This window comes from Acinonyx jubatus, chromosome B1 (genome assembly GCF_027475565.1).
Source record: "Acinonyx jubatus isolate Ajub_Pintada_27869175 chromosome B1, VMU_Ajub_asm_v1.0, whole genome shotgun sequence".
NCBI lineage: Eukaryota > Metazoa > Chordata > Mammalia > Carnivora > Felidae > Acinonyx > Acinonyx jubatus.
Window position 1 is genome coordinate 182,768,182 of NC_069382.1, and position 16,670 is coordinate 182,784,851.

The following is a 16,670-nucleotide window of genomic DNA, read 5'->3' on the forward strand; positions in this document are numbered from 1 at the left end:
TTTAGAAAAAGGAAGAATGGGAATTACGTACAAATTACTGGTCTATAACATATGTCAAATAGCACGGACTTTTCCTGACCCTGGAGTCCACCTTTTTTTTTATTAGACAATCTACCTATCTTTTCCTATGAGGATCCCTAGTATTCATCATGACTATATTTGAAGTTGACTTTGGAGAAGATACTTTTCCTGAGGAATGTACAAACTTCTAGTTTATTTCTTGTTCATGAAGTTTCGAGGGCTTATAGGGTTAAAAATAATAAATTTGAGGTTTCTTGAATAACATCATCCCCTCAAAAACCTAGTAATTTGGGGGATGATTTTGCTTCTACCAATTTTCATACTGGACAACTAAAGCCAATACATGTGCATATGACATTTTTGTGAGCAATCCTGTCAATTAGTGCCTAAGTTTAGGGATTAGTCTAATGGGCAATGCATTATGGAGGATGAAAAAATAGGCCTGTATTAGAAAACACCAACCTAGATAAAATCTTGAGGTATACTCTAGTGGTTGCTAAGAATTAGACTGCTTGGTAAGCAGCTGTTTCCCCACATCCCCAGTCTGTAACCTTAGATACAGCTACTAACGAATCAGTGCTCGACATAGTATGGAGACCTTCCAGGATCCACCTCCAGTCCTCTTGCCATCATTCATTTTGATTCCTCATTGCCTCTGTTTTATCAGATATTAAATATTTTGCATATCACCTCTGGCTTATACACACTTAGGGCGGTACAGAAGTATGCCCATTGGTAAGGGGGATCCTAGGACCAAGCCAAACATTTTCCGAGGAAATGTCACATTAGGAGAATGCTAATCAAAGCCTTAAAAAGGAACAACATCAAGTTGAAAGGGCAACTTGTAAGGAAGTAATAAAAATAAAAAGAAGGTCAAAACTAGGTTGGTCTGAGACAAAGTATGAATTGGTTGAAAGTAGATTCAGGAGATAATTATGCTAATGCGGACCAACCACTGTGGCATTCCTCTCCTGCGTGTCTTGGCACAGTGCACTGCCCAGGGGCATGTCCTTAAAGCCATTGACCCACCCTGGACACAAGCCAAGCAAGAAAGGGTCAGGAGCAGAGCCCAATTAATCAGGTACCACCAGTATAGACAGGCAAGGGACCAAAGACCAGAAGGTCAGGTAAGAGAGCAGGGAGCAAGAAGATGTCATAGATCTCAGAACACAGGCAGCATCCAGAGCCTAGGGGTGGGAATTTGACAAAAACAATTCTAGTAATAAGGGTTGAACTTGGATCCTAGGGCAGAAAATGTTTCATTGTACTCTATTATTGTATTGCTTGCTGAATGTGGGTGAGTTGTGACCACAGATATTGGGCATTATCAGGAAATCTCAAATGTTTTTTTGTAATTAAGGGCTAGACAGAGAGGCCGGAGAGAATGTATCTAGATTTTACTACTGAATAATCTTTTTAAACCCATTCATTTATTTGTCATATTTCTTGAGAATATACCATATTAATATTAATATTAATAATAGCTGACTTTTTTAGAGGAGTGCTTATAACATGGCAGACACAGTCTCAAATACTTTACATATAATCAATACCTCATTTAATATTTATAGCCATGATATGAGGTATTTTTATTATCTCCTCTTTATAGAGGAGATACAAGCCTCCATCTGCTTTCTTTATCAAGCTCTCTACAAGCTCATCCTTATCCATCCATCCATCCATCTATCCATCCAACAAATTGATATGAATGCTGCACTAGGTGCTAGGAATACAGTGGTGAAGAAGATAAAAAATGATCACTTCTTTGCAAGTTTACAGTATGGCAGGAGAATAGGCAGTTAAATCATTACCTGTGATAAAATGTGATAAATACAACAATAAGATGTAAGATTTAATATGAGCTCATAAAAGGGGCATTTGATGTTGTTTACCAAAGGGTAGAAAAGCTTTGATGATGATATCTAAAAAGAAAAAAGTGGCCATGAAGAGTTCAGTAGGTAAGAGTAAAATTATGCTCAAGAACTGGAAAAGTACACATTTCTTGATTTGAACCTAAGGTAGGAAGGACAAGAGGGTGAGATTAGGCAAGAAAGGCAGGATGCCAGGCCACAAAGGGCATTCTAAAGGGCTTGGACTTTATTGTAATAGCACTGGGAAACACTTGATGAGTGTTAAGTAAGGAAGCGACATGATTCATTCATTTTGCATTCTAGAAGTATCACTCCAGCTGCAGTGTGGAGGATGGATTGGATGGGGCAAGACTGTAGGCAGAGTCATTTGGGATGGATTCAATTATAGCCTCTGAGTGAGAGATAGTAGTGGCTTGAACTATGTCAGTGGCCATTGGGATAGAGGAAAGTGAATGGGATGAAGAGATAATCTAAAAAGTTGAGCTAGGCAGAACTTGCCATAGTCCTTCGACATGGAATATGTAATATGATACATATTCTGGTATCCATCTGGAGTAAATATGACTTCAGATTTCATGCCATATTTTTAACATCTCATTGAGTGACTGGGAGCTTAAGACAAACCTATGCCCGCAAAATGTACAATTTTATAGTTGGTAATACAGGGGAGGAGAACCTCTCATTTTCGTGAAACAGGCCCAATGTTTATGGCAAAGGATGGGTAGTATTAGAGCATCAAGGTGCTTTGTGTACACTTGAATGCTTTCCTGTAGTCATGAAGCCAAGTGGAAACTCCGCTGTGAGGTATTAATATATGGGCTCACTGGGGAAATCTGGGGGAGTTCTTCTTGACAGTAACTGTTTATTTGCGATAGGAGTATGGTAGAAAACATTTGGCCTCGCAGGCAGAGGTTCTACTGTCCCTTTCCAGGTGCCTTTTCCTTAAATGAAGAAGGACTTGAAGGCAGATTCTAAGAAAACAAAATGACTACAGTGATATTTGGAAGAATCTGAACCCAGCGTGGATGCCCATCCTCAGCTCTGACATAAAACCAGAGAAGCCTCATTTTTTATCCATTTCATAACCAAGAAGTACCTCAACAGAAGCCCCTTTCTGATTTTATATTGCCTCCCTATTGAATTGAACTTCTGTCCCATTGAAAAGACTCCTATTTTACGGGCCAGCTATCTCAGTGGTTATTCAGCTGCCCATCAAGATCTTCTCTTGCCCATGGAACATACTTTCACTGTTGCTGTTTAGTGCAATATTCTGTGGCCTCCTATTTTTTCTGGGGTGTGGCTGGCCAGGGCCTAATCATCAGCCTGTCACCATTTCTGAGTTTCAGCCCCTCACACCATGTTTTGTTCAGGTTTGCGTCATACATTTAAACTGGCAGCATTATCAACAGTAGCCAAATTATGGAAGCAGCCCAAGTTGCTTCATCGAGTGATGAATGAAGAAAGACAAAGGGGTACATATATACAATGGAATGTTAGTCAGCCACCAAAAAGGAGGAAATCTTGCCATTTGCAACCATGGAGATGAGACGAGAGAGTATTAAGCCAAGTGAAGTAAGTCAGAGAAAGACAAATACCACATGATTTCACTCGTGGGGAATTTAAGAAACAAAACAAACGAACAAAGGGGAGAAAAAGAGAGACAGAGAGACAAACCAAGAAACAAGACTCTTAACTATGGAGAACAGACTGATGGTGACAGAGGGGAGGTGGGTGGGGAGGTGGGTTAAATAGGTGATGGGGATTAAGGAGGGCACTTGTTGTGATGAACACTGGGTGTTGTATAGAAGTGTTGAATCACTATATTGTACACGTGAGACTACTATTACACCGTATGTCAACTGGAATTTAAATAAAAACTTTAAATACATGAACGAATGGGTAAATAAATAAATAAATAAGCATCCCAATGAAGTCAGATATAAGGGCTCCCCTTGCCTTCACTCTATAGCTTTCCTCTCATTTCCCAGTGAGGGAGGCAGGATGTTAGAGCTCCTTCAATGCACAGCAGCTTTCCTCAGTCCATGGTCACGGGCCAGTCTTAAAAAAATGTTGGAGGTGACAGAGTTCCTATACGCTACCACCACCGTCTCCTACTTACGTGATTGCATGTGAGTCTTTATTCCTGCCTTCCTCCGAGCCAGCCTCCATTCTGCAGCCAGTGTGATCTTCTTAAACACAGCATGATATTTTCTGTCCCTTTTTTTAAATCCTGGGAGATATCAAAACCCTTCACAACCTCACCTCCCACCAACTCTTTCTGAATCACTGCGATCCATTCAGACCGATCTTTAAATTCTGTGGCTAGGGTGTGCTTTTCTTCACTCAGGACATTCACATGAAATTCCCACTGCCTGGAATAGCTGTCCCCTCCTCCTACCTATTCTCCAGGTCCCAGCTTAACTGTCATTTGCTCTGGAAATTTACTCTAATGATCCAGAAGTAGGTTTGATGTCCTCTGGCCCCGATTTCTCATAGTTTTCTTTATTTCCCTTATCATATCACTTAATTCTCTTGCGTAGTTGCCTATTTTCATGTATGTCTTCCTTCATAGAATATAAGCCCTACTGAGAGTAGGGACTATATTTTTTGCCTTTAAACTAAAAGTGCTTGGCACAGTGACTATCATAGAGTCAGAGCTTGGCAAATATTCGTTGATTCTTTAAGGTTGCAGGAAAGAAATATTCTCCATTTCACAAAGGAAATCTCCCTTATTAATCAATGGAAGTGCCTAATATTAATTAATTAATTAATTAATGCTTACACAATAAATATTTTCAGCACCTATGAATATGCCAGCAACTATTGTGAGCACTGAGGATATGGAGATGAATAATACATTTTTTCTTTCCCCCAAGACATTCCAAGTCTGATTGGGGAAATAGACAGGTAAACAGGTATAATATAATGTGACATATGCTGTAATGAATATATGCATATGTTGCTGTGGACCATAGAGAACGTAGTGCTTAATCTACCTGAGCATCTAAAGATATGCCACCTAAATGAATCTTGATGAAGTACACTCACTCGTAAGTGAGTATCTGTCACACAAGAAGAAAGAAGAAAATCTTAGGAGGAATCAACATATACATATGCAAAGGATCAAACGTTACAGAGTACATTGTCACAGTCAGTAAACTGACTGGTTAGTAGAGTGTCCAATGAGAGTAACTCATTAAACCTGCAGGGTAGTGAGAAGCTAAATCATATGTCAGGATGCAATTTGAAAATTGGGGGTTATTATTTGGTTTGATTTTTTAAACTTTATTTAGTTTTTTAATTTACATCCAAGTTAGTCAGCATATAGTGCAACAATGATTTCAGGAGTAGATTCCTTAATGCCCCTTACCTATTTAGCCCCTCCCCCCTCCCACAACCCCTCCTGTAACCTTCTGTTTGTTCTCCATATTTAAGAGTCTTTTATGTTTTTGTCTCCCTCCCTGTTTTTGTATTATTTTTGCTTCCCTTCCCTTATGTTCATCTGTTTTGTATCTTCAAGTCCTCATGAGTGAAGTCATATGATATTTGTCTTTCTCTGACTGACTAATTTCACTTAGCAGAATACCCTCCAGTTCCATCCATGTAGTTGCGAATGGCAAGATTTCACTCTTTTTGATTTCCAAGTAATACTCCATTGTGTATATATATATATATATATATATATATATATATACCACATCTTCTTTCTCCATTCATCCATCGATGGACATTCGGGCTTTTTCCATACTTTGGCTATTGTTGATAGTGCTGCTATAAACATGGGGCTGCTTGTGTCCCTTTGAAATAGCACACCTGTATCCCTTGGATAAATACCTAGTAGTGCAATTGCTGGGTCATAGAGTAGTTCTATTTTTAGTTTTTTGAGAGACCTCTATACTGTTTCCCAGAGTGGCTACACCAGTTTGCATTCCCACCAGCAGTGCAAAAGAAATTCTCTTTCTTTGCATCCTCACCAACATCTGTTGTTGCCTGAGTTGTTAATGCTAGCCATTCTGACAGGTGTGAGGTGATATCTCATTGTGGTTTTGATTTGTATTTCCCTGATGATGTGTGATGTTGAGCATATTTTCATGTGTCGTTTGGCCATCTGGATGTCTTCTTTGGAGAAGTGTCTATCCATGTCTTTTGCCCATTTCTTCACTGGATTGTTTTGTTTTTTGGGTGTTGAGTCTGATAAGTTCTTTATAGATTTTGGATAGTAACCCTTTATCTGATATGTCGTTTGAAAATATCTTCTCCCATTCCATCGGTTGCCTTTTAGTGTTGCTGATTGTTTCCTTCGCTGTGCAGAAGCTTTTTATTTTGATGAGATCCAAGTAGTTCATTTTTGCTTTTGTTTCCCTTGCCTCTGGAGACGTGTTGAGTAAGAAGTTGCTGTGGCCAAGGTCAAAGAGGTTTTTGCCTGCTTTGTCCTTGAGGATTTTGATGGCTTTCTGTCTTACATTTAGGTCTTTCATCCATCTTGAGTTTATTTTTGTGTATGGTGTAAGAAAGTGGTCCAGGGGTGCCTGGGTGGCTCAGTCGGTTAAGCATCCAACTTTGGCTCAGGTCATGATCTCACAGTTCGTGGGTTCGAGCCCCGCATCGGGCTCTGTGCTGACAGCTCAGAGCCTGAAGCCTGTTTCAGATTCTGTGTCTCCCTCTCTCTCTCTGCCCCTCCCCTACTCGTGCTCTGTCTCCCTCTGTCTCAAAAATAAATAAACATTAAAAAAAAATTTAAAAAAAAAGTGGTCCAGGTTCATTTTTCTGCATGTCACTGTCCGGTTTTCCCACCACCACGTGCTGAAGAGACTGTCTTTATTCCACTGGATATTCTTTCTTGCTTTGTCAAAGATTCGTTGGCCATACGTTTGTGGGTCCATTTCTGGGTTCTCTATTCTGTTCCATTGATCTGAGTGTTTGCTCTTGCGACAGTACCATACTGTCTTGATGATTACAGCTTTGGAATACAGCTTGAAGTCCATTTAAGTACTAGAGAGTTATGCTCAGAGAGGCACTTTAGAAAGATCTGTCCAGTAGCCATGTGGAAGATGGATGGGATGAAGGTAACACTAGCGGCCAATGAGAGCTAATGAAAAGGCCTTTTTAATTTTATTGGTGAAAAATATGGTGGCTGGCTGTATGTAAGTTTCTAGCAGTGTATCTGGAGAGAAAGCCAAAGGGCTATGAATGATTTAGGAAGCAGAACCACTTTGTCAAACCTTGCATTAGGCTGCTCCTTCTTGGATTATTGTTCTCTTCTTTCCTTAGCTAATTACCATTGATCCTTTATCATTCAATGCAAGCATTGCCTCTGGCAAGTTCTCTTTGACACCTCCACCTCAGTCTGATTCAGAGAGCCCTTCCTTTAAACTCTCATTGAATATAGCCTGTAGCCTCTGCAACATTACAATGTAAGCAGTTTGAGAGCAAAGATAAGGTCTAATTCAACCTGGCAAAGGGTTAGCAGAAAGGGTTAGCAGAGTGGCTGGCACATGGTATATACACTCCATAATTATTTATTGCATATATAAGTGTATGATTGACTAGTCACCATTCAGAAATGAAATGAGTAATTTAGTGTGATTCTCAGGTTTCTGCTTGGGCAACAAGGGAAATGGTGGAGATAATCACTGAGATAGAAAAAAGAGAGGGGTTAGCGGTTAAGCGTCCGACTTCGGCCAGGTCACGATCTCGCACTCCGTGAGTTCGAGCCCCGCGTCAGGCTCTGGGCTGATGGCTCGGAGCCTGGAGCCTGTTTCCGATTCTGTGTCTCCCTCTCTCTCTGCCCCTCCCCCGTTCATGCTCTGTCTCTCTCTGTCCCAAAAATAAATAAACGTTAAAAAAAAAAAAAAAAGAGAGGGGAATAAATTTGGAGAATGGTTTGGGGAGGGTAACAATGATGACATTTACTTGGGACTGGTTGTGTTCAAACAACTTAGGAGAAGACTGCCTCATTTTTTCTTTCTTTTTTTTTGGAGAATTCCTAAAAGTGATCAAGAGTTTTGGTTCATTGATTTATAGGTAGGTAGGCAATAGTCGAAAATATCATGCAGTTTGGTCATTCAGCAATTGAGTGAGAGTAAAAAGAAAAAAAGACTTAACAGAGAGACCCGAGGATCACTATCACAGTGGTACTTGTTAGAACAAGAGGTCGGAGACCCACCACATAGACACATAACAGAGAAGTTTGGAGAGAGTATTGCTACAGAAGACAAGAGAGAAATGAGTTTCAGGAAATAGTCAACAATAACAAATATTTCCCAGAGGACAGGTATAATAATTGAAAATAACCAATTCGTTTTTTTTCTTTGTAATTAGACCATTTGGAAAATTATTTATTGCTTGTAAAAAGCAATTTTAATGGAGTGTTGGGGATGCTAAAGAGTTTGTAGTGATGTGAGAAATGGAACCATTAGAGACAGCGAGTGTAAAGTATTTGTCTCTGCTTGGCTGTGAAACAAAGGAAATGCATGGGGTAGAGTATGGGGAGGGGTGAGAAGTGGGCTCCACAGTTGAGGGAGCTTTTTTCTCTTTTGCAATGGGAAAAAAAATGTTGAAATCTTGAGAACGAATAGCAATTTAAGGGGGAGACATGAATAACACAGGTAAAGGAGCTGTTTGCAAAAATGGGGTCTAGGATAGAGTAGCACCAGGAGCCCAAAAGGAAGGAATAACATTGGCTGCAAGAAAGTTACATCTCTTTCGGAGATTCAAAGGAAGAATGGAGGTGCATTCTTTAAATTACGTTTAAATTAAGTTTAGATTAAGTTTAAATTAAGTGGGGATACTTATTTATACCCGATTTCTTCTATTTTTCAGTGGAGTAGGTAGCAGGATGAAAGAGTGAAGGGGATACAGGTGATAAAGAACATTTGTCAACTGGCTTCTGTGGGCGTTAAAAATAGAACTAAAGAGACTAATAAAAAAAATATTGTGCAGCTGCACAGACCCTGCAAAAAGGGATGAAAGTATATCTTTAGTGCATTAATTTGCACAGTTGCATGCCTTATCCTGCATCATTCAATAGCTTAAGTTCACCTAAGATAAAGAAGGAAGATAATTATACTGATCCAAGTTGACATTAACAGACTGCACACGTAAGTTTCTAGCCCGGGGTCCTGCTTTGTGGTCCACGCGCAACTTCAGGAGCAGGTATCTTATGGACTCCAAAAAGGATATGCAAAAATTTGTATATATGCAGATTTTTACGGGAGACGGAGTGAGTAGTTAGTTTTCATACAACTTTTAAAGCAACGCAAGATCAACATTTTAAGATTAAAAGATTGAGGAAGTGAAAGGGCGGGCCTACAACCGCCGACTCCATCTCGTTCTGTGTCCTTCACCTACACCACGCCTCCTCCCCTTGAGTAACCTCCCGCTCACCCGTGCAAACTTCCTGATCAAAACACGCCCAGCGACCTGCGTAACAGGACTCCAACCCTTCCCCAGCCAATCGGCTGAGGCCACAGCCATTACCTCACCAATTGCCCCTAGGCCCCAATAAAACCTTTGTGCTTTTGAAACTCGCTCTCTCTCCCTGGTATCTCACCGCTGTGGCTGTGTCCGGTGCAGGTAGGGGATTGACCTCGAGCTAGCTCGAATAAAGGCTCTTTTGCTTTCACATCGGACTCGGCTCCCTGGTGTGGTCTTTGGGGATCACGAATTCTGGGCATAACAGAAGAAGTATAATTGCTTGAAATGAATGATCCTCAGAAGGTGATAAAAGAGTTAGGAGGTGATTCTGTCCTTGGGGTTGCAACGTTATGTAAAGGAATTATGTGTGTGTGTGTGTGTGTGTGTGTACACATTTAATGTATATATTAAATGTATATATATAATAAATATATATATTCTTAAAGGCAATAATTTGTAAAGAGGAGTAATCATACTATATAAAGAACTCTCAACACTCAATAATAAGGAAAGAAACAACCCAATAAAAAATAAGCAAAATAGTTGAACTTACAGTTCATTTGAGAAGATACACAGATGACAAATACATGAAAAAATGTTTAACGGCGTTCACTATTAGAGAAACGTAAACTGGAACTGGTACACAATTCCTGGGGCACCTGGGTGGCTCAGCTGGTTGAGGGTCTGACTTCAGCTCAGGTTACAATCCCACAGTTTGTGGGTTTGAGGCCCACGTTGCGCTCTACACTCATAGCACCAAGCCTGCTTTGGATTCTCTGTCTCCCTCTGTCCCTGCCCCTCCCCACTCAGCTCTGTCTCAAAAATAAATAAAAACATTAAAAAACTAACAACCAGAACACAATTATTAAAATAAAAAATGGCAATAACCAATGTCAGTAATGATGTGGAGAAACTAGAACTCTAATGTCACTTCAAAATGATGTAGCTTTTTATAAAGCAGTCTGGAAGTTTCTTATGAAGTTAAGCACATACTTACCATACAACCCATTAATACATTCTCTGATATTCACCAAAGAGAAATGAAGATACATGTCTATACAAAACGTATATGTGAATGTATACAGTGGATTTATTCATAATTGTCAACAACTTGAAACAACTCAATTATCCACCAAATTGTAGGTATAATTCAGATACATATTGTAGCGTATGATACAATAAAATGCTCTAATAAGTGTTTTATTCAGCAATAAAAAAGGAATGAGTACTCAAACCTGGAACAGAATGGATAATTCTCAAAAAACATTATGCTAAATGAAAAAAGCAGACTCAAAAGGCCACAATACTGTATGATCCCCCTCACATACCATTCTAAAAACGGCAAAGATAGAAGGACATACATGAGATCACAGGCTGTCAGGGACTAAAATTGAGGAAAGGGGATTTTGTCCAAAGGGACACAAAGGAATATTTGGGGGTGACGGAAATATTCTACAATTTGGCTTTTGTGTGGTAACATGACTATGTCAGTTTGTCAGAATGTGTAAAGCTGTGCACCCAAAATTATGTGTAAATTGTATACCTCAATACAGGTAGGAAAAAAATTGACCACCAAGTTCTACCAAAAAAACATGTTTTTCAGAAGCATGGTGTCACAGTTGTGTAAATGGGTTTGGACTATTTTCTCCTCAACAGCACCTTTCACAAAGTGTTTATTGTCTGGTCCAGCTACTTCCTCCGTTACAGATGTCAAGCACAGAAACCCCCAACAATGTTTTTACCAGAAAGAGCTCTGGAAGGGAAATCCCCATGTGGTAACGGTGGGAAGGATCCTAGTGAAAAAATGAAAATCAGTGGAAAACATCTGGACTACTCCCTACCCGGAGTCTTTTTACCAATTCATATTCTACTAAAACTTTGAATTGAATCGATAATAGACTCTATTGTCTTACAGCATTATACTCAAAGGCAAAGTTTTGTCCCAGGAAGAGGTAATCAAGTTAGTCCTTACTGTTCTCATTTAGTTAGTCCCACCGTTCTCGTTTCATCTGAGAGAACCATAGTGAAGAAGATGCCAACAGGAACCCAGAGAGATGAGAATTTATTCATGTAACATTTATAAGTCATCCTCCTGAGGCAAGAGGCAGGGTGAGGAAGAGTAGTGAGCAGACCTAAAGACACAAGGGAATTATAATTAGCACAGTCAATCCCTTTGGTATCTTGACAACTGGTCTTATCCTTTGTCCCTTTCAAAACTTATGGCCCAAACACAGGAGACAAAGTCACTACTGTATTATTATGGGGAGTAACGTGGATTCCTTCATCCTTCTACCTGAAACTTAAAACATTAGTTCCTGGTCATCATATAAAATATGTAGCAGAGGAAAGAGAAAAAGTAAAAAATCATCATATTTAATCAGGCTTTGGAAGCTGGTCATGCTGCTATCAATATCATCATCATCACTATCCCTTCCTACCATACATTTCCAGTTCCTCGTAGCTTGCGGCAGCACCTCAGCGGGGAAAGTGGTGACTTGAGCCTTCATTCCCATAATTTTGCTTCCCTAGGGGTCTTTTAGGAAGAATGTGTGCGTGTGTGTGTGTGTGTGTGTGTGTGTGTCTGTGTTTGGGAAGGGGGTTGATCCAGTTTTCCAATCATTAGTACTTTGAGGCAAGGGAGCATTTAGAGGCGTCCAGGAGACATCCTATGTTCCATATACAGCCCTTCTTGTACTCTTTGATAGCAACAATCCGGTGACCCAGGATCAATCATGGCTGCAGGTACAGTGACCTTTCTCTGCCTATTGGTGCAGCCACATAAGGAGCCTGAAGTGGCAAAGGGGAAGAATCAGCTTCTATTTAAAGAGAATCAAGGTTAGTAAGTACTTTGTTTCAGGTGTTCCTCCTTTGGCATTAGGCTCTCCAAATCTATTAAGCTTTCGTGTGGCCACACTAGTAAATATTACAAGGATAAGCCCATTGTTGAGTTGTTCTTGCCTTAAAAACTGTCATCTGGTGGAGGCTGTGTTCTGAAGGGTACTATACTAGTTTTTTGGAGCTGTTGGAACAAAGTACCACAAACAGAGTACTTGAAACAAACAGAAATTTATTTTCGGAGGCCAACCGTTCAACGGTAAGGTGTTAGCAAGGCCATACTCCTTGCGAAGGCTCTAGGGTAGGATCTGTTCTAGGCCTCTTCTAGCTCGGGTAGTTCATCGGCTTGTGACCTATAGCTCCAATCTTCACACGACATTCTTGCTGTGTGTGTATTTCTGTCTCTGTGTCCACAGTTCCCCCTTTTTTAAATAAAGACACCAGTCATATTGCATTGAAGGCCCATCCTACTTCACTGTGACCTCATTTAGCTTAACTCATTGGATATGCAATGACCCTGTTTCCAAATCAGGTCACATGGCGAGGTAGCAGGAGGGTTCGGACTTCAACATATGAATTTTGAGGAGTTATGCAACCCATAACAGGAGCCATGCAAATCAATACGGCTGTTTCCCCTGCCACACAGTGCAGACAGCAGAATGTACCATCTGAAGCTGTACCCGCTGGAAGAACTACTGTCTGCCAGGAAAATGGAAGGTGTCCATGACTGTTCCTATTCCATGAGGCTAGGATGATTTAAATCATCACCTTTATTATTTTCATTAGGTCTTGGATTAAAGAATCCTGTCAGATACCCATTATCCATGAACACCATGACTGAGCTGGCCACCAGAGTAGGTAAGTAGCTTCCTATTGAAGATTGCCTTGAGAAGTCTTCTTTCTGTCTCTGTGTGTCCTGTATAACACATGTTTCCAACGAGAGTTGAAAATCTTGCTGAAACAGGTCTTCATGGATGAAGATAGACTCAAGTAAAGGAAATCTTTGCTTTTGATTAGATCCAGTCTTTCTGCATTAGCACCGGCATTTTTTTCCCCCACCACTGGGGATACTTCTAGATACAGGTCTTTATCCTTTATTATTATACTATGGGTTCTGTAATCATGTTTGACTTCCAATATTTTTCCTAAGACCAACACACACACACACACACACACACACACGCATGCAAACAGTCATTTGCAAGATACAGGTTTGAGTGTCAATAAAAGATCCCTTCCTTGACTCAAAGTCAACCTCCCTTTAGCCCACTTTGAGTTCCAGAATTGTCACTGTGTAACAGGTACAAATCCTTCCTATTATAGTATTATATTTAGAAGTCCTTTGTTCTAATAAAATTTTTCTTTGGAATAAGATGGTCTTGTGCAACAAAGTAATGATGGGCTCAGGGATGGGGAAATATAGACAATACCTCCAGTCCCACTGCCAATTGTCCATGTAGACGTGACAATCCAGATCTATTTAGTCCTCTGTGACCTCACATGAATGATAAAGATATTGAATAAAATCAGAGTTTCTAGAATGTTACTGATCAAAATGATCCCATGAAGAGCTTGCTGAATGACAGTCTTCCAGACCCCATTCCAGACAAATCATATGTTGAACTCTCTGGAGGAGGGACCAGTGAATTTTTTTATACCTCTCTCACCCCTACACTCTACTGACAAGTTAGGAAAATGACAGATCAGATTATTTCTAAAGGCCATTCCTGCTCCAATTATCCGTTGACACCAGATAAAAGCCACTGTACCAATTAACCCATTAACTCACTTTGTTCCTTACGTTTCTCTATTTATCATCAAGTAGCATAGGGTCTTGAGGAGTAAGGCCTAGGATGAGTCACTTCTGATGAGCAGACAGTTTGGGGCAGCAGGAGGCCCAGATGTCAGGTGTGACTGAGCTTGAGGGTAGAAGGAGGGCCTCATGGATAAATTTGGGCCTAAGAAAAAAACTGTGAATGTGTATATTATCTATGAATATATATATATATACATAGATATGAATCAAGAAGAAACAGACTAAGTGTGCAAATTATGGATACATTTATAGAGACTGCTAAAAATGGTAGTGTAGATCTATATTTATTGAAATGAAAAATGCACAAGATGGATTTCTAAGTGAAAAATAGATATGTCTCATAGGTTTCATTTAAAAAAACATTCTCTTAGAATTTGAAGACTCTACACTTGCAGTATGGGTGAATTTCTCTGAGCGGTGAGAGCGTAGCTAATTTTTATGCCCTCTTACTTCCCTTTTTATATAAACTGATTTTTTTTTTTACAATGAGAATTCAGCATTTTACATCATAAACAGCAAGAAAGCAATTTCCATTCGGACAATAAAAGAGAGCACAGGTGCACAGGGAAGGTGAGGATGGTGTTTGTTGCTGGACACACGCGAGGCCCGCACAGTGCAGGCGAGAGGAAGAATCGGATAGAAAGCAAGGAACCAGCCCAGGGCTGTAGAGGCAAAGGGAAACCAGAGAGGCCAGAATGTCTGAGCCAGGTGAAGTCTGCACTCTCCTAGTTTCTGATCACTCCCCTTGGCTCCTTGGCTAGGGTAGCAGGGCTGCACTTCCTGGGGCTAGTGAGGAACCCATGGGTCAGTGCAGGAGGGATAATTGCCATGCTGGATTGTTTAAGATTTAACTCCTGTGCTGCCAGTTGCCAGCCTGCAAGCTTGCCTGGGGCCTCTGGCTCCACAGACCAATGTGTTTATTTCTGATGTGCAACCCACGATTGCAGGGTTGACTAGTAGCATGAAGGGAAGGCAAGGGAATGGAGGCTATTTGTAGCAGGAGGCAACAAAGGTTTCCTTTCTTTCTTTTACCACGAGTTGTATTTCTCTGAAACTCTTCCCATATTGTGCAGAAATCAAAAGGGCAAGAGAACAAGTTCTTCGGAGCTGGTTGGAAAGTTCCAGGGTTCTGTTTTTAGAGCAAATCTGCCAGCTTCGGAGGAGGTTGCAACCACCCTCGGATTCTAAATCAGCTTGATGGCAGTGCAAATAGATGCAAATGAGGGTCAAATCAATTTCCATAATGAACAGCACAAGCAGAGCGGACTCCTCTCCACCTGACTGAAAATTACTAGGAAATCCAATGAGGGGGTGAAAAGAAACAAAGAAAGAGAGGGAACGCCAACATCTTAGTAACTTGAAGACCGTGGCCCTTTGGATCCTGGCAATGAAAACTATGAAGTCGGAGAATGATTCTGGATGATATTGTGGAAGCCTGTCCAGGAGCGGAGAGGTCCAGTATAGCTCTTCTAAGGATTTTGGTCGCGATCAGGCCTTTTGGTCTTTTTTGGTCATGGCTCATCCTTTCCCATTCCTAGACTTCACTTAATAGTCTAAAAGTGGTTGGCCTTTTTTTCTTCCCCTTTAATAACAGCTTCATCGAAATATAATTCACCTGCCATAAAATTTCACCCTTTATTAAAGCTGACAACTCAGTGGTTTTGAGTGCATTCATGGATTTTCACAATAATCACCACAACATAAATTTGGAACACTTCCGTTACACCTGCTCATCAATAGTTACTCCCCAAGCCCTGGCAAACACTCATCCATTTTTTTGTCTCTACGGATTTGCCTGTGTTGGAGCTTTCACACAAATGGGATCATACAATGCATGGCCTTTTGTGACTGGCTTCTTTCACGGGACATAATGTTTCAAGGTTCATCTATGTTATAGCATGTATCTGTACTCCATTCCTTTTTGTGGTAGGTTGGCCTTTTTAAGCCCAACCAACATGAGGGCTATAAACTCGGTATCTCACAGGACTGCAGTGAGCTCCACTTATTTCATGGAAAACCACAGGAATTTGCAGATAAGAGTAACATGACCTAACCTTATTACTTTTCCATTAAGCCTTTACCCACTGTGTTTAGTTCTCGAGCTCCCTGCGTTTCAGAAATTAGCTTCATGTCATTCAGCTGATACTGGGCTGAGTTGGCTTCCATTTATAATTAACAGGTATTTTTTATGAGCCACAATGCAGAGGCATTTACTTCTAAAGACTATTTTGGTACTTCTGGCACAGCCTATGTCACTGCATATGGTTGAGAGTTGCTGGAACTATAATACATATGGGCCATTGACTGAACCATCTGAGGAATTTTTAATTGGTATGAATATGGAATGCAATAATTTCTATGGATCCATTACTTTTATATGCTTAAGTACATGGAGGGAACTCATCGAATGGGTTTTATTTTCCAGAAGGCCCCGGATATCTGTGGATAACCCAAAGTTTCTTTGTATAAGGCTATACTGCCATGCGAGTCATTGCCTTTAAGACACATTTGTCAAATGTTTCCCTGGGCATGTCCACACTTCGAAGAAATGTGGTTGCCATCAGTAGTCATGCACAGCAAACCTTCTGCTTTTGACTACTCAGCCAACAAAACCTCACATTTCACTGGCAAATGCACAGGCAGATGACAGGATAAAAACGAAGGTTCTTGATGATGTCTCTGAGGCATGGCTGGGATCTGTTGGGGGATAG

The 16,670-nt window shown here is 40.5% G+C and overlaps 1 long non-coding RNA gene across 1 annotated transcript in view; it reads left to right on the forward strand.

The window, feature by feature from the left end:
- Nucleotides 1–16,670, forward strand: part of LOC113599456 (uncharacterized) — a 57,940-nt gene that overhangs the window by 10,002 nt on the left and 31,268 nt on the right. The window contains exon 2 of the long non-coding RNA XR_003420382.2: nucleotides 12,930–13,001. This is a non-coding gene — a long non-coding RNA (uncharacterized LOC113599456). The remainder of the gene's footprint in view (nucleotides 1–12,929; nucleotides 13,002–16,670) is intronic.